Source organism: Takifugu rubripes, chromosome 18, assembly GCF_901000725.2.
Source record: "Takifugu rubripes chromosome 18, fTakRub1.2, whole genome shotgun sequence".
NCBI classification, from domain to species: Eukaryota; Metazoa; Chordata; class Actinopteri; order Tetraodontiformes; family Tetraodontidae; genus Takifugu; species Takifugu rubripes.
Window position 1 is genome coordinate 678,288 of NC_042302.1, and position 18,762 is coordinate 697,049.

The following is an 18,762-nucleotide window of genomic DNA, read 5'->3' on the forward strand; positions in this document are numbered from 1 at the left end:
CGGAGAACCATAAGGACTGCTGCTCTCCCTGATAATCTGAGCTTCAAGCAGCTGATTGATATGCTCCTTGACAACCTCATACTCAGACGGTGGGATCCTCCTATGACGCTGCCTAACAGGCACATCGTCCAAGAGGGGAATGTCATGGCTGATCAGGCTCGTACATCCCAGATCCCCCTCATGAGAAGAAAAGACAGAGGCGTATTGTTGAAGGAGAGATTGCACCTTCCCCTGATCTTCGACTGGCAGGGCTGATAAATCAATGGCCTCAACCGGATCAGGAGTAACATTCGAAACAGCCTGGGAAGCACTGGTAGCGACACTAGTTGGCACCTCAATGACGCCTGCAGGCATGCTGACAACACACCCTTCGTCTAGAGTGCCTGCAATGGTGCGAGGGTACAACAAAACACTAGTGGTGCCAACATTTACAATCGGGATGTAAGCAGTGCCTCGTACGACCCGAACCAAAGCAGGCGATGCTAGCAGCCCGGCCGGCAGGCCATTCTCAGAAGGCTCAAACAGCACACTCCTACCCGAGAACTGCTCAGAACACGTTGCAACCACAATCTTCATTGTGCCACCAGGAATACGACATGCCTTCCTACCTCTAACTTTCACCTTCCCGGTGAGGCGTGAGGATGGTTGCTGGCTACACATCTGGAATGCCAGTGTAACTGACCTTGGTGCCTCAGTTACCGAAGGTAAATTAAACAAAGCCTGCCCATGTTGTCCAAAAAGATCATGATAACATCGGCGGATGATATTCATCCCCAGAATACCAGGGACCTCGGAAGACACCTCTCCAAGGTGGTCTCGAACAACCAAGACCCCACACCGTGGCAAAAACGTACCACAAATTTTCACATCCAATTCGAGGTAGCCAACATAAGGGATGGCTAGCCCATTAGCTGCCTTAAGCTTCAGCCAATTACAAGATCTCAACCGATCATGGCCCCAGGGCTGTAAATTCTGAAGGAACCAACTCTCCGTCACAGTCGACACCATTGAACCTGTGTCCACTAGACAAGGGACCTGAACTCCCCCCATACTCACGTTAACATGGGGGCAAGCGGACATTAGTTCCAAAACCCCCACCGAGCCAAGATTTACCCCTGCCGGACTGTGGCTCTGCAGTCCGGTGGGCACTAGTTTTCCGACTCCTGGGCAGGACGAGACTGCCTATTGGAGGATTGACCAGCAAACGATGACCGAGCACGAGAGGGGATACGTACCCCATCGCATTCACTTGCATAATGCCCTGGCTGTTGACAACGCCGGCATATGACAGGGCCACGACGGGATAGAGGTTGGTGCGGTTGAACACTATGCAAGGAGGAAAGGCCTTGGGTAAGTTGATCTAACTGCTCCTGTTGTAGTCTCAACATTTCCCTTATGTCTACCAATTCGGACCCCATAAGGGGGGTGGTTGACCCCCGAGAGCCTTGGACCCCATACTGGAGACCGAATGCCGATGGTACAGACTGACTTCGACCCCTACTTCCCCCAGGGAGACCCTCCCGTTCCCACCGGATTGCCTCGCTCCGGACATCGAGCAGGGTAGCCGTGGGCTGCCTCCGAACATACTGCATCAGCTCGCGCCGCAATGCACCATCCTGGACGTGTTCGACAAATTGATCACGTAGCAAGTCTTCCGCATTAGCCATCCCATAGGGAGCACGCTCCCTCACCGGAGCCATGAGGCTCATAAGCGCGAGGGAGAACTCATGCAATGTCTCCCCGTCTTGTTGTCGCCTGGAAAAAAACGCTTCCTGTAGGGCCACATAAGTTTTTGAACACCCGTAGAGTTCTTTTAACACCGAAACAATTTTATCAGGGTCCTCTCTCTCCGAACTAGGTCGATACTTGATTTCTTCACGGGCCTCACCTTCGAGGTGATCAAACAAAAAAAATGCTCGGTCGGATGTAGACAAATGACGTGCTCTCATACAAGCTTGAACCTCCTCTAGCCACTCAAGCAACCCGATCCCGGATTTTCCCTTAAACGTAGGACACTTCCTATCCCTGGGTACTAAAACCAACCTTTCAACGACAGGATTACTGCCAGTAGCACGGGGGGCTGTTGATGGTACCGAGGAGTCAGAGGGCTGGTCACTAGGACCTAGCACAGCTGCGGCCTGTCCCTGACGCAACCTCTCATTGTCTACTCTCAGCTGTGCCACCAACTCCCTTAACTCCTGAAGCTCCACCTCCATATCTGAAACTCATGCACAAAAATGATACAGATTAAAGAACAGATAGGAAACTGAAACCGGATTATGGGTTCTTCTACAACTACAGAAGGCCCAGCTGCTGTTTTGCCTCTGCACAAAATAGTCACCAAACGATATTCATTCTGAGGTCAAATCAACCAATTAAAACATTTATCAAAAGGTGAAACAAAAAGAAAAAAAGACACTGGACCACAAGTCTCCACCCTCCAAAAGAGAGATCCTGCCGACAACGCCAGAATGTGGCGGGAGCCCAGACGGGGCTCGGTATATCTCTTTGCAAAGTCGACAACGCCACCCCAGGAATTCCGCCTGGAGAATTATCAAGGCCGCACAAGTGTTCCTAATGAGGATAAGAGACTGGTCCAATGTGCAAAATTAATACCTTTATTCCCGATTATCCGCTAACAATAATTGCTAAAATACTCTCACACACCCATTCACACACACTCAACGGGCAGATATTAAATTCATATTCGAAGTTTTACAATTATCTTTAAAACACCTGCACCCCACAGGGTAGGATCGACGCCGCTTAGAAAATGAAAGGAAAACGTACACAATAGAAGAACCCAAATAAACATACAAAAATAACCCACACAGCACACAAATAACACAATTAATCAAATCCAAATAACATGCAAAAATAACCCACACGAGCAAAAAGCACACTTAGTCAAACCCAAATAAACATGCAAAATAACCCACACAAACAATAATCACAAATCAACCCCAAATAAACATGCAAAATAACCCCCACAACAAAACATTAAACCCAAAATAAAGGCAGCCCTAGTCCTCCTAGAGGCGCAGTACACTCACACACTCGCACTTTAGATTGGACCCCACACGATGATACCTCGCAGAGGTAGACGAGAGTGACAGTCGGGAGCATACGCGATAACGCGATGCGGAGGGCAAAACAGCAGCCGGCCACGGCAACGGGAGGAAAGCGCACGAGAGCCGGCACCTGTAACAATTTCTGTTAAAAGAGAAAGCAATCTTAGGTTGCTGACAATTCCCCGTATGGTGAGGCTAAAAGCAGCCGCTACGTACCGTCAAGTAAGGGAAAGAAATCTCTAAAATGGAGACGCACACCGAGCCACCACAGCGTTCCCCCTAGCAGGGCCAAACAGCCGACGAACCGAAGACACCCACGGCTCCCCAGCTCCGATGACAGCAGACCCAGGCGCGCATGGGATAGCACAGCAATCAAATGAGGAGGACCAAGTAAACTGTAGCGTGGCACCCAAAAGCTTGACAACAAGAGCAGCCAGTGCAGCACCGCCTCCTTTTAAGGGGAACGCCACAGCTGCAACTGCCCGAACAATCAAGGTGATTGGCAGCGCATGAACTCCATGCTGCCACATTAGCAAAGCTGTCTTTCTTTGAACGCAAGGCGTAGTCAGAAGTGATCAGCCTTGAAAGCCTTCCCTTCTTTAACGACTTACGCCGTTTTTCCATATCTTCCAATTTTCTTTCTAGCATTTTTTGAGCTTCTGGAGTTCCCGTCAAGCTAATGTCTAAACGACACTGTTCGATGCCCCTTTCGAGATTTCTCAAAGAACGTTGTCTTTCCTCAGAGGAAGAACAATTGCCGTCTGAGTCTTCATCAGTGTCTGACCCTGAGCTGTCATCGGTCAGATCTGGACCAGACTTAGCTTTCTTTTTAGATTTGTTACCCCTCTTTTCAGCTTTAGCCAACACACGCTTAATGGCGGGATCATAGCCACCTATGGCTTCATCCGTACCGCTCTCATCATCGTCCTCCAGAAGCAGTGTGTTGTAAACATCATCTCGTGTTTTTCTTGATTTAGATTTTGGAGTTGTCGGATAAATGTGTATGACTGTTTTTGCCTTTCCCTTTTCAACAGTTTGGTTGTGATCATCTTTAATGTTGTATTTGCCTTTCTGGCTGAGTACGGGAAGTTGTGGATAGATGTCAGTGTATTCAGTTTCTGTCTCATACGGTGGAGGGGTTGTTACAGGAGCCGTATGAGAGAAAGGAGTGTTAATCTTTTCCACAAGCGCCGCTGTTTGTTTTGCGGTTCTTTCAATAATTTCTTTGGCTGTTCTGTTTTTCTTTTTTGCAGCCAATCTCAACTTCTGTCCCTCCTGTTCAAAAAGTTGCAACATTGCAAGTTCAGTCTGTCTTTTTTCTGCACAAGACTTCCTCCTTTTTCCTTTTTTCTCATTTGCCTTATAGGCGGTAACAAGTGTACAGATTGTTTGAATCACATCAGGGTTGAGGGTACCTTCAACCGGCCAAGGTTGTTCAATATCTGGCCAACGCTTGTTCCATTTCTTTGAGGCCTCTGGTAGGCCTTTAATAAGGGGATTGTTTTTCTGCACCACCTCAATTGGGGTCATGCGTTTAACGGCTTTACTCTCCACTTTTGACATTTTGCTGTAGCAGTTGTCTTTGGAAAGTACGGTATATAAATTTCAAACCTTAATATGTAAATGCTGTGTTCATTTCACTTTAATGTTTAATTTAAATGCAAAACTATTAATTGTTTAACTGATAAATGCAAAAAGAAATAAATTCCTTATAACTTTCAAACGAATCTGATCTGACTCTAAACCTGTCCAAATGATCTGCAAAACAATCGCTGTAGATGTTTATCCAAACAATTATGGTGTGTGTACATATAAGATTTCACTGGCCTTAGTGCAAGACCGTTATGTCGCCACCAGCAGATCAATTCCTCCTCTCGTCTGTCCCTACTGGAGTCATGTTCAGGTGCATCAAAAGTGTAAAAAGGAAACAGAAAAATTCAATAATTCATGAACTGTCAGAGAAGAAATGGACCACTTCTTGTCAAAGTGACAGGTTGACCTTTCCCTGAACCCGCCCACATCTGTCCCCCCCCCCTCCACCTCCACCTCCCTTTCTCCCTCCCGCCTCCCGCCTCCCGCCATTCTCCCTTGCCCACCTGTTTTTAATAAGGAAGGGCGGGAGTTACAAAACAGTTACAAATCAGTTTTGCCATAGTCCTGGCATATCCATCTGTGGGCAACATGAGTAGTTCTACATCCGTGATTGGTGAGACGGCTGTGACCGTTATAAGAGAATTGTGTGGAAAAGTAGTTGAAAAATCCACGGTGTTTGTACAGCGTTCTCAGGCGTCACCTTCTGAGCCTTTGCAGCAAGAATGGTCTTTGGAGCCTTATAGTCAAACAGGGAGTTTTGGGTATGTGTTCCGTTACAAGACGGGGGAGTTGATTCTCTATCAGCGTGAAGAATCTTCCACTGAGGGGCCTATGTTGTCGGCTACGATGTCTTCCAATGACTGGGGTGTGTTGAAACTGATCAAACCGGGAATGGTGTGTGTGACTGAAGAAGGCTGTGAAGAAAGAAACAACACAGAACAGAAACCTTCCACAGAACAAACATTTGTGAGCATTTGGTTGACGAAAACCTCGGGTACGGGAAGATGGTTCTATCGTGCTAGCTACAAGATGCAGATGGAAGAGATGTCAGGGAAACCGAGACAGTATTTTGTCTTGGATCTTTTTAACTCAGACTGTGGGGTTTTCAGCAACGTGTTGACTCTACCTCTTGCAGCATGGATCGAAAAGATGCATGAAATGGATGATAAAATCACAAAATTTTTTCACCATTGTCGTCTTTGGAACAACACTGTGGTGACGAAAAAAAGAGTCCTCCCTCGTGTAACCCCACACCCATATCTCAAATGTATAAAAGACGTTCGTCTGAACCATACGTTACCCACTACCGGAGTGAAACACTAAGGAGAGCATGTCTACCAACAGAAGCGTCAAGAGCGGATCTGACAATCCGAGCAATTCCTATCTGTGGGATGAGGATGAGACACAAGCGGAATGCCGTCAACGTCGGCTTCGGCCTCGCAGGCTGGACTTTGACTCACTCATCCAACGCTCGGATCCCACGGATTCTAACGAGTCTCTCACTCCTTGGCTAAGCCCTCCACCAACCCCACCCCTCGGACGCTCGGCATCGGATCCTGGGGTGTCCAGTCCTCACTCACCCTCACTGACACCACCCGTCAGAGACTCGGCATCACTTCCAGAGCTGTCCGAGTCTCTTCTCCAAGGCAGAGATCCTGCGCCGTCTCCGGCTTCTTCATGTCCAGGTTCTCCAATCTCTGTGAGCGGTGTGGAGAGTCTTTCACGCTCAACAACCCCTGATCCGCCTTTGCCCGACGACGCATCGGATCTCCCCGGGGCTGTATGTAACGGTGCTGACCAGCTTGACGGCTGGGCATCTGAATTCTTTGGTCTGGTAAAAAAAGGCGTTCTTCATCTACTTAGCGTCGTCCTGGACCTGTACAAGGGTGAGGTTTGCAACGGATGTCGGATCGACCACCCCAGCCAGCGCCAACACCAGTGTTTGGATGTGATCGAACCGGGTTTCTACCGCAACAACTTTTACATGTTGATGAAAAGACTCTACACACCCAAGTTCATTCCTGCTATTCAAAATTTCCTGAAAGCGTGCGGTGTCAACGCTGACTACGTGAAAGTCAAGATCGCCGCAGAGAGCCTTTTGCTCGAGCTGAAATCCTGCGAATTAATCTACACTCCCATCCAACAAATGTACGAGAGTATCGCCGACAACGACAGCGAGATTAAACAGGAACATCTGGACACGGTGACTCAGTACTGGACTGAAAACACTTATATCTGAAAACACCATTTTCAGATATAAAATGGGGAGCTTCTGGGGAAAAGTTGTAAACGATGTAGAAGGTGTCAAGATCCAATTGATCAAGGGTCAGATAATAAACATCTTGTACCAGGCTATTGAGAACAAAACGGCTTCAAACAAAAACATCTTGCTGGAAAAAACCAGAACGTGTGCAGGACCCGCACTTTGGGAAGAGATGGTAAATGACACGATGCTTATGAGCAAATCTGGATTGTCGGATTGTTTTAAAGTAATTTTTAAAGAACTGTCCAACGATGTTGTAAAACCATGTCATATGATAGCCTTTTATGCTTTGCTCATTGATGTGACCAGCAGACTTGTGCAAAACAACCATTCTGTAAGCATCTTGGAAGAACTTGGAAAATTTCACGATGATATCTGCCTCAGTCTAGATCATAAAGTCTTAACTCAAACTCTATTGATGATAACGCATTGGTCTTAGACTAGTTTTTGACTATCTGTACTTTCACATTACAAATGTTACAAATGTATTTGCTCATGTTACTCACAAAATGTATTTACTCATGTTACTCACAAAATGTGTATGCTAAAGATTTCTTAACAGCTAATAAAAAAATAAATACCTCTCAAACGAGCATCCCTTCTCATTCTGTTTTCAACATGTCTGAGACACGCTTCATGGAAAAAGTGTACTATGATCCCGCGCATCCCGGTAGCCTCGGTGGTGTAGAGCGGCTCCATAAGGGGGTGCAAGAAGAAATGGGAAAGACGGTTCCTCGAGAAAATGTTAAAACATTTCTACAGGGACAGGACGCTTACACTCTACACAAACCGGCCAGGATACATTTTCCAAGAAACAGGGTTTTCGCCCCCCGCCCTTTAAACCAATTTCAAGCGGACCTGTGCGATATGCAAGCCCTGTCGGAGCATAATGACGGATATAATTATTTATTAACGGTCATAGACATATTTTCCAAAAAAGCTTACGTCAGGGCTCTGAAGAGAAAATCAGCGGCTGAGGTGGTAAAGGCGTTTGAATCCATTTTTGAGTCAAGTCAGACGCCTGAAAAAATACAAACTGATGCGGGGAAAGAATTTTTTAACAAGAGTTTTGAAGCTTTGATGAGAAAACACAATATCGTTCATTTTTCCACCGCCAGCCACCTTAAGGCCTCTGTGATTGAAAGATTTAATCGTACATTAAAAGGTAGAATGTGGAGATATTTTACAGCAAACAACACTCTGCGATACACCGACGTCTTACAAGACTTGGTGAAAAGCTATAATCACAGTTATCACAGCAGTATCAAGATGAAACCCGCTGAGGTAACCTCGGAGAACACTTTTAAAGTGTTTCAAAACTTGTACGGTAAATCTGAAAACCGACGGAAGGTTGAAACCAAGATGAATTTCAAGAAGGGGGACCTAGTTAGAATTTCAAAACTGAGAGGAGTGTTTGATAAAAAATATGAACAGAGTTTTACGAACGAGGTGTTTACGGTATCTGAACGCATCCCTCGCGACCCTCCAGTGTACAAGTTAAAAGATTACGATGGAGAACCCATCCAAGGGTCATTTTATGAGCCAGAGCTACAAAAGATAACGATGGGGGGAAGACAGACTTTTCCACGTAGAAAAGATTCTGAAGCATCGCGTCGTCAGGGGTGAAAAGCAAGTCTTTGTAAGTTGGAAAAACTGGCCGGAGAAATTCAACAGCTGGATCAAAGCCGCAGATTTAAAGAACGTATAAAAATCAACTCGCGATCGCAACGGATATCATTTCATCATGTACGGTCCGAAGGACGAGGTTTTTTTTATTACCCTACCCTCCAACGCCAGCGTCGATGTTTTTAAAGAAAACACGAGTTCCAGTTACCGCGTGGATTTGCCTCAACATATCGATTTAGAGGGAAGCTGGGAAGTAGCTTTAACGCAGATTTCATACCCGCACACCTTTTATCACCTTTCTCAGGAGGATGCCTACTTTTACTGGAGGGAAAACCCTCAAGAACCGGCCACGGAGAGCAAGGTGCATCGTCAAGAGATGAGACAATCATATTTCAACGGCTTCTCAGCCTTTAGATTCGAGATGGACGGACAATTTAGAAGAATAAAGTCTGATATTTACCTCGTCTATGACAGTCTTCTGAAAAGATTTGATTTCCAATCGGGAGGTAAAACCCACGTACTCTTCGAAGGACCCCTGGCATATTTGATGGGTATAAAATCAGGGGAATGGTTTACGTTTGACCAAAGGTATGCGTACTATCCCTGCGATTTACGAGCTGGGTTTTATCACATGTATTGTTACAGCGACGTAGTTGCACCGCAGATGGTCGGCGACGTTTATGCGCCACTTTTGAGAACGATTGATGTAAAAGGAACATTCGGTGAAATCGTCACACAGTATTTCAATCCTGCTTACTATTTACCGGTGTCCAAAAACCACATTGAAAACATTCAGGTGGAGATAAAAACGGATCAAAACAAACCGGTAAAATTTTCATACGGCAAGACTATCGCGACTCTCCACTTTAGACCTAGAACTTGAACCCCAGGGTTATATATATTCCAATCGCCCGCGTCCTCATCATTCATTTTCAGGAGGCTGATCAGCTATCCACACACAAAGTGTTCAAGGCTAAGAGAAAAATAGAGAAAAAGAAAATGGCTCGGGTAGGTTTGAGAGAAGATCCTCACCGATTTGTACAATATTATGAGAGTCAAGTAGGGGGGAATTTGCCGGGGTTTTACGGTGCACCGGTCATGTACGGTCGGGGGATAGGATCTTTGTTTTCTAAATTATTTCGTTTCGTCAGCCCTTTGGCCAAGAAAGGTTTCGAAATAGCTAAACCTCATCTTAAAGCCGCTGCGAGTAACATCGCCTCCAACGCCGTCAAACACGTGATGGAACGGTTCGCCGGTGATCAAGAAGATGATCAAGAGATGAAGCAAGAAGGATCCGGGGGCATTATGGTGTTGTCGCGTAGGAAGAGAAGACGACCCCCCGGAGAACGCATCCCCTCGAGCTTTAATAAACAGCCGTTCGGTAAAAGGAAGAAATCAGTTGCAAAAGGCCGTCGTGTGAAGAAGAAGTCCGTCCGGAGCTCTGATATTTTTTAAGAATATCTTTTCTTTGAGAAAAAAGAAAATGGCTCTAGTACATCAGAAATCTCCAGAGTGTACTCTGGCCGAATTGGATTTATTTTCAGCACCTATGACGCAGCTGTCTATCGATGAAAAAACCTACACGGAAATTTCTCCCCTGTCAGCCATCACCGACGGGGGACCCATTGAGTTTTTCATCCCCGGAGACGGGGACCGGTATCTGGATCTGAACGACACTCTGTTGCATCTCCGTGTAAAAATCACCAACGCTAACGGATCGAACCTAGCTAATGACGCAGCGGTGGGTCTTATCAATTATCCTCTAAATACAATTTTCAGTCAATGCGACGTGACCCTGGGGGATCGACTCATCTCTCAGTCGAGCGCTACCCACCCCTATCGCTGCATGATTGAGACCCTGCTCAACTTTTCACCGGACACGCTCTCCAGTCAGTTTACCGGGGGTCTTTTTTACAAAGATACCGCCGGGTCAGTGGACTCTATCGTGCTCGTGAACGGTCCAAATAAAGGGTTAACGAGGAGAGCCGCGTCCACAGCCCGTTCCAGAGAAGTACACCTGCTCGGTCCTCTCCACGGGGACATCTTTTTCTGCGAGAGACTATTGCTCAACTCTGTCGATTTGAGAATTAAACTGATGCGAGCCAACGATGCTTTCTGCCTCATGGGGACGCGTGACTCTGCTTTTAGCCTAAAAGTACTGGGGGCTTCCCTATTTGTTAAAAAAGTAGCCGTGTCCCCTGCAGTCAGGTTAGGTCACGCCGCCGCCTTAATGAAGGGCAACGCTCTCTACCCCCTTTCACGCGTTAATGTGAAAACTTACTCTATTCCGGCAAACTCTAGGGTTTGCAACCAGGAGAATCTGTTTCTGGGTAGCATACCAAAGTACGTGGTTCTGGGTATGGTACACCACGAGGCTTTCACAGGAAGACGAGACCTGTCGCCTTTTAATTTCAGACACTATGACATCGAATACCTGGCTCTCTGTCAGGACGGCCGGCAAGTTCCGGCTAAAGCTTTCCAACCCGATTTTAACAACGGGGTGTCCGTCAGAGAATTCTACAACATGTTCCTGGCTACCGGGAGACATCTCAAAGATTTACCCCTGAGTATCAGCCGTGATGACTTTAATGACGGCTACTCTCTGTTTGTGTTTAATCTCAATCCGAGCGATGACAACGACGCACTGTCTACCGTCTCAAACGGAAACCTCAGGCTGGAGTTGAGATTTAGAACACCCCTGCAGCACACCGCGACCCTTATCGTCTACGCCTGTTACGATTCTATTCTGGAGATCAACGCCAAGAGGCAGGTGCTGGTGGACTATTATTAAAAGATGGACAACGTTCAACTAGAGAACCTTCTGCATAGCCTGCTGGGAGATGTGTTTTGCGGGGTGTGGGCGTCCGATCAACTGCCCATGCTGAATCCCTCTTTTAGAACCCCGGCCTACTTTATCGTCAACACACATCCGGCTCACATGCCGGGGGAGCACTGGTTAGCTTTGACGCTGGAAAATGGTGGCGTAGCCACCTTTTTTGATTCTTATGGATTTCCGCCGGACTTTGATCACTACCCCCCGAGCATCTTACAGTTTCTGGAAAAACGTTCTAAAAACATTGAGTACCACGACGTTCAGTTGCAGCACCACATGTCGACGGTCTGCGGACAACATTGCATCTATTACCTCTGTCACCGCGCGTGCGGGCTATCTTTTGATCAAGTACTGTCTTTGTACAATGATGATGTAATAAAGAATGACTTCATGGTGTACGACTATGTGAGGAAATATCAGCGCTGTATTAGAAATAAAATCAATGGTCCCTCCAAGCAGGGGTGTTGTTTTTTGCAATGTTTTAAAGATTTTTAAAGTTTTTGAATGAATGACTGTACGCTCGAAAAAATGTTTAATAAACGCTTTATTGGTAAAAGACAAAACTTTGTGTATTACATTTATTCACGATGAAATGTTAATCCAACGCGGGGGGTCATTTGTTCGTCTTCTAGTTTTTGACGGTAGATCCGCAGGTGTTTCAGAGTCTTGAGATCCGATCGCATCCATCTTGAGGAGTCGGTATTGATTACGCGCTTTTGGGTTACTTATAGAAGACAAAGGGATGTTTAATTCTGAGAGAGTATTTAAAAAATGTGTCCATCCGGGAGGTTCAGAACCCTCTGATTTTTTCTTTTTAAAAGGAAACAAGAGTCGTTTGAATAGATCGATCATGTGAGACCCTTTTACAACGTTGCCCCGGTACACAAATTCCCCTTTTGTATTCCAAACATCGTGACGGTCGGATAATTTCTTTAAGACGTATTCGGCGTTCTTGCGATCTCGCGGTGGGAGGCTCTGCAACACGTCGTCGATGATGCTATCGGACGTCCGTACGTCCGTCCCAGAATCTGCCTCTGCCTCCGTCTTTGTCAGATTCTCTGTCAGATTCTCTGTCTGATCCTGCTTCACAAAGGTCAGATATCTTTGCAGTAACGCGTTATATTTTTTAATTTTTTCATGAGAGCTCAGCCCCTGCTCGTTTAAGATGGCTCTCATCCTAGCATCCAAATCGTCCTCCGCGACATCTCTGATGGACTGGGAGGGTCGCGTCAGGCGGTTGAGTTGATGAGGGGTGACGAGAAACATTTTTTGGGCCTTTTTCAAAGTCATTTTCGTATCAATCCTCCGACGAGGTTCCCGATCAAAGGTACCACCGCTGAGAGGAGAGGTAAAAGAAATCCGCCCGTCTGCTTCTTTAGAACCTGTTGCTTCCTCTTTAAACTGGTTCTTTTATCAGCCAACAGTTTGATAATTTTTTTCTGTCTCTTCAGTTTTTTAAATTGAGAAGGAGTCAGGGGGACGTTTCCTTTTAGAAGATTTAAAGAAATCTCACACAGTGTCTGGATAAAATCCGGGGAGCTGTGAATAAGAATGTCTCTACGTTTCTTGGGTGTGGCACGGTACAGGGCCTTCAGCAGGGGTGCGTTTCTTTTTATACGCGCTGACATGATGATCTACGTTGACGCTCTGGGGATGTAAACGGCCGCTTGCTGGTGAGGAAGTACACCCGTTCTCAGTCTGTACGGATCTGGGCAGACGGGGGTGAGATCCACTATTAAATACCCGTGAGGGTCTTTTGTGGCGTCTTCAAAACTCTCCAAGAAAAATGTCTTTTGTGATGGAAAAATCTGATGAGCCAATATATTCATTTGTAGTTTATCCCGTGGGTTTTTAAACATGACCAAATAATTGCTGTTCAAACTGATGGTGCGACTGTGTTTACCCTGGTGAAACACGTTTTGAGTCAACATCATAACACTCATGTTTCTGTGGTGGCGATACTGTGTAAAAATCTTTACCACTTCAGGATGGTCAGAGGCTTGAAAAATAACATCGTCCAAAATAATCAAATGCTTTTGATCAGGAGGAAACAGTGTTTCATCTTCAAAAGAATCAGGCAGACCTTTGACAAATTTAATGTTTTTAATCATCTTTTGCAGTTCAGCGTACATAGGTTGAAAAGAGGTATAAATCCACACGATATTGTCAGGTACAACATTTATTACACGGTCACAGTTTTCCAATACATTTTTTACAAAATAGGTCTTTCCACACCCGCTCGGACCCGCGATTAAACAAGAAAAAGGAAAGATAAACCTAGGATCAAATTCAATTTCCTGCATTTCTAATACCCGAAAGGCAGAGTTGTTCCGTCAGCAAAGAGTCGTCTTTTGTCATACACCACCCTAAATTTTTTATCAAATGACACATTTCTCAATGCGAAACCCTTTTTATCACGTCTGATGCTGTGTTGACGGATCTCGATCGTGTTTCCCTCTTGTTTATTACTCAGGTAACCCTCCACCAGCTCTCTGACACTGTCAAAGCTCACACGCTCACAACATTCCCGGGTCTGAGTGATACCTTTCACACGCATGACGACTTTCTTTTTATTTCGTGTTTGGTACGCGTAACTCTTGGGACCCGCCGCTGCAAACTCTTGAATGCTGTCACCATCCAGTTCATCCGTCAGGTCACCTAAATAGTTACCCAGCTCTAGAGGTTTCTCACCCTCTTTAACCAGATAGATTAAACTATCTGTGTCGATGTAAAACACTCTGTTGTTTTCCAGATAACTGTACAGCTTCAGTCGTGCGTGTGCTGTGGTGAATGCTGCAATAAAAACATTACTCTGTTTACCTGGGGGTTGAACGTACCTGTCGGTGTATTTCCACCTGATGAGAGCTCTGTTGCTGTGGAGAACGGAAAAGTATTCGACTTTGTATTTACCTGAAAACATGTAACTAAAGAATTCTTTAGGATCTGAGACAATGGTGGTTTTAAACAAATTATCTCTCTGTGCAAACTTTCCCCACAAACTGTTGAGACACAATTTAGCAACCTGTCTTTTCACAGGATTGGTCTCGATTTTGCCAGCATCTAAAAGAATGCCCTGATGCTCCTGATAGTCCCTGATGTATTTTTCCCTGCTCTCTCGGTCCGTCGCCTCAGCGGGGTAACCCGAGGCTTCCTGCTTTCCTTTCAAAAAGGTGTGTATGTAGTCGGTAAACACAGTGTCGCTGCTCTTGTCAAAGTGCCAGACTTCTGTAATTTTACCCACCCTGTACCCCACATCCAGAGCTTTGATGAATTCAACGGTGACCCAGACCCCCGTCAGAGCTCTGCCCTCATCGTCGTGTTCGCAGGGGCCACCCTCATTGTTAGTTTCGGCACAGGTGCGACACAGTGTAAAGAGTAATTTACCTCCCTCACTTTTGTGCGGTAACACGGGGAATAAAAGACCTCGAGGAGGATACACAGTGGCTCTGATGAAGCCGTAGTAGCTGCGTGGGTCCTCGAAATCTTTGTAGATGATCACGGGGTGACCAAAGGGGTAAGAGCAAGTACTGTTGACAAACGGGTACAGTGAGGTGACATCAACATAGTGGATGGTTTCATCGGGCGCTGCCGTGTGTCGCAGTTTTAAAGCGCTCGTTCTACCTCCGAAAAGTGCTTTTCGGGGGTTGAGAGGCTCAGGAGCGTTAAAGCAACGGAGAAATTCTTTAACCTCCGTGCATGTTGTTTTCATCTGGTTCCACGTGTGTTCTCTCATGACTACAACACGAACCCCATGTGTGGTCTGTAGCTCACTCACCCTCTTCTCACTTTTGTAGTGCAGTTCACCAAAGGTGACGCCTCTCATATCGCACTGTACTGTGGGATCAAAGCAACTGGGACAGCCGTGGTAAAAACATCCATGAAATTCCCAGACATGTTTTACACCGTCAATCTCAGCATATCCGTCTACGAAAAATGCACCAATCTGTTTTTCACCCATGTTTAGAGCATGCTGTATAAAGATTTTTTCTTTGTGCATCAACCATTCTAACCATTGAACCGATGCGCTAGAGAATCTTTTGCTCTGATTCAAATAGTTGTGAGGGCAGGGGATAGCCAGAGTGTTAGGAGTCAGATAATTGGTGCGAAACACCTTCATACAGGCTCCGGCTATGGCGATAGAACCAAAAGGGTCTACCCCCGTCTCACCTAGGAACTGATCTCTAAATTTAAGACTGCCCTGGGTGAGAATGTCAACATCATTTTTGCAGTACAGCGAGGCCTCCTTTTTGAAGTCAAAGGTACCTCGGCTGACCTCGTTGTACCACGGGTCAAATTCTTCCCGTTCGCGCACCGTCATGCGATCTACGTCGTAGTCGGACGGAACGGGATAGGGCCCCACGTAATTGAGGTGAATTTCTGAGCTAAATTTGTGTGGGAAATACCCCTTGGTCTTGTCAGTGAATCCTAAGGCTTTGGGCATAGCGCTGAGACGCATGGGGAGAAATGACAGGGAATCTATGAATTTGAGACCATAATGGGATTCCTCAAAACTGAGGATTTTACTCCCGTTCATCAGAATCTGTTGTGGCGTCACATCCAGTTCCAACATACCTTTTAACACCAGATAACTGTCAAACCCCTTGGCATTATGGGCTATAAAGATGTTCTGTTTGTATCGTGGCTTCCTGAAATGCAAAATAAACATTTTAGCACAGTCAAGACCATAAAACGCCTTCTCTTCACCTTTGGATGTTTTTGTATGCACTAAAAAAGGAACATGCTCTCCATTTTGACCCACAAATGTTTCAAAATCATAAAAAACCAAATCAGGATGTGAGATGTCTGGTTGGAGGGTAGGAATGTAACAACTATGATCGACTTTAGAGTCGCTCTGCAGTTTTTCACCACAGATTTTACATTTTTTCACCGCACAGCGATGCTTTGCATCGTCTAACGACAAATTGACACTGTAGTATAGTTTGCATCGTGCGCATTTTTTGATTTGGTCGCAGAGGCTGGACTTTCTGCTTGAACCGACCAATTTGTGTCTGGTGAAACAAGAGGGTGAGCGACACGTTCTGTTACAGTCAGAGCAAACCACTGTGTTGAACCCTTCTGTGGGGCAGGCAGGATCGTTGCACACTGCGCAGTAACCTTTACAAAAGTGGGTATAGGGGTGCTTAAAAGTCTTGTAACAATAATTACAGACTGACGACCCCAGGAAGGCTTTGAGATTTTTTATCCCATAATAGTGATTTTGTAGTAAAAAGAGAAACAACTGATTGGAACGATCAGAGAATTTTGTCTCATAATGTGAGAGGGGTTTACTGTGGCATGTTCTGTAAAACACAACAATTTTACGCCCCAGAATATTTTCAAATTTACCAATGTCACTGAAAGTGACGGGGGTCTCATCATTTAAACCAGCCTGATGCTGCAACTTCCTCGCAATATCAAGGCATTCTCTTTCAGTAAGTTTCGGGTAGATAACGTGAGCTAGACTGATGGCGAAGCAAAGCTGGTTGTCTCTGTTGTCTACGATAAATAAGTGACGTCTTTTTTTGTCAATGATTTCACAGTCTAGAGTTTTCTCCATCTTACGTTTGGCACCTCCTCCTGGGTTCTGCACCACGTGAAGGATGAATTCTATATTCTCATCCGATGAAATGATACCGTTTGACTGCACAATCCGATCTAGCATTCCATTAAAAGCCGGTAGAATATTTTCACCTTGTTCATCCACAGCAACTGTAACATGATTGTGTACGTTTTCACCCACCACCTCCAACTGTATTAAATCATTGCGACTACTATGTCGTCTGGCAACATCCGCCAATTCGCTGATAACCCCTGTTACATCTCGATAGAATGTTGCAATGTCAGGCACATTTCCCCGAGTGGGAATGTTAAAGGAGCGTCTTGTTCTCCATGTGATAAAATCATTAAAAAACCTCTCACCCCGCTCAGGAGAGAGATCGGATGGATTTTCTCCTAGCCCTCCTCCCCCTTGCTGAGGAGAAAGATGGGCTGAGGGGCTGCTCTCTGACCCCCCTTCTCCTGGCCTCTCATCCTGTTCGGGAGGGGGGTTAGGAAGAGCCGATTGTGTCTCGGCTGAATCCGTCTCTGATCTGATTGTTACCGCGTGTAAGACATGATCACTTTGCGTGTGGAGAGCTGATGAAGGAGAATGATTTTCAAACTCTACTGCATTAACTGCATTAAGGTTTTCGAGGGCATCATTTATGAGTTGTAAGGTGTCAAGTTCTAGGACGTTTTCATTTTGCTCTGTAAAATGTAAATTTATTGGAATGGAGATTGGAATTTCACTTAATTGATCAACAGCTATTTGTAAAGCATTCGGTACTTGATTAAAATATTCAACATTGAAATCCTCATCACTTAATTGATCAACAGCTATTTGTAAAACAATCGGTACTTGATTAAAATATTCAACATTGAAATCCTCATCCATATCTTAAACAAAAGACAGAAAAAGGAAAAAAAAAAAATTACAGCTTTTTCAACACTGTTTTAGTACACCTTTGGTTACAATTGGAGGAAACAATATACCGTATGACATTATTGAAAATCTCCAGCACTACCTTGTCTTGGGGGTGTTGGGAATGAATGTAGCAGCCTGTATCCTCAGCCCTGTCAAAGAGCGGATCAGGAACGCTCTCGTGGTGCTCGTGCTGTTGTTGGGGATGATTGTATCCGGCTGTATCCCCGTCCACCCTGTTGAAGGACGGTTGACGAACGCTCTCGTGGTGCTTGTGCTGTTGTTGGGGATGATCGTTGCCCCCCGTATCCCCCTCGACCCTGTTGAAGGACGGTTCAGGAACGCTCTCGTTTAATCTCAACCCTGAATCTGTAATTAGATGAGAGATGAGTTATTATTTTTTTTATATATTATTATTATTATTAGTCAAGAAGATATAGTATAAAATATACCATCAAACAATCTCCTGACAATGTTAGACTTGTGTCTCTGGTTCCTACGTCTCCTTATCGGCCTCGCAGGTTCGAAAGGATCTGGTGCCGATGTAAGTACAGGGGTCAGAGTGGTACACGCTTGCCGTATTCTACGTCTCCTCGCAGGGGCAGAAGGTTCACGGGAGAGTGGAGCTGCCGTGGGAGTCACAGTGCTCAGAGAGGCGCACGTTTGAAGGTTCTGTTTTGATGGTTCTGTTTAGACAGAGGGGAAAATCGTTAAAATACAAATCATCAAAACGGCACATATTTTGTATATACTTCTAATCACAGATAAATATATTACCTTGTACAGTCGACTTCGGTCCTCCTGGCTGTCTCACACGTCTTCTGGAGCGTTTGTTCGTCTGCTTACTTGAGTCAGTCCCATGTTGAAGTGCTGAGGTTTCCCTCTAAATCTCAATTTCACCAATTTCAGTTACACA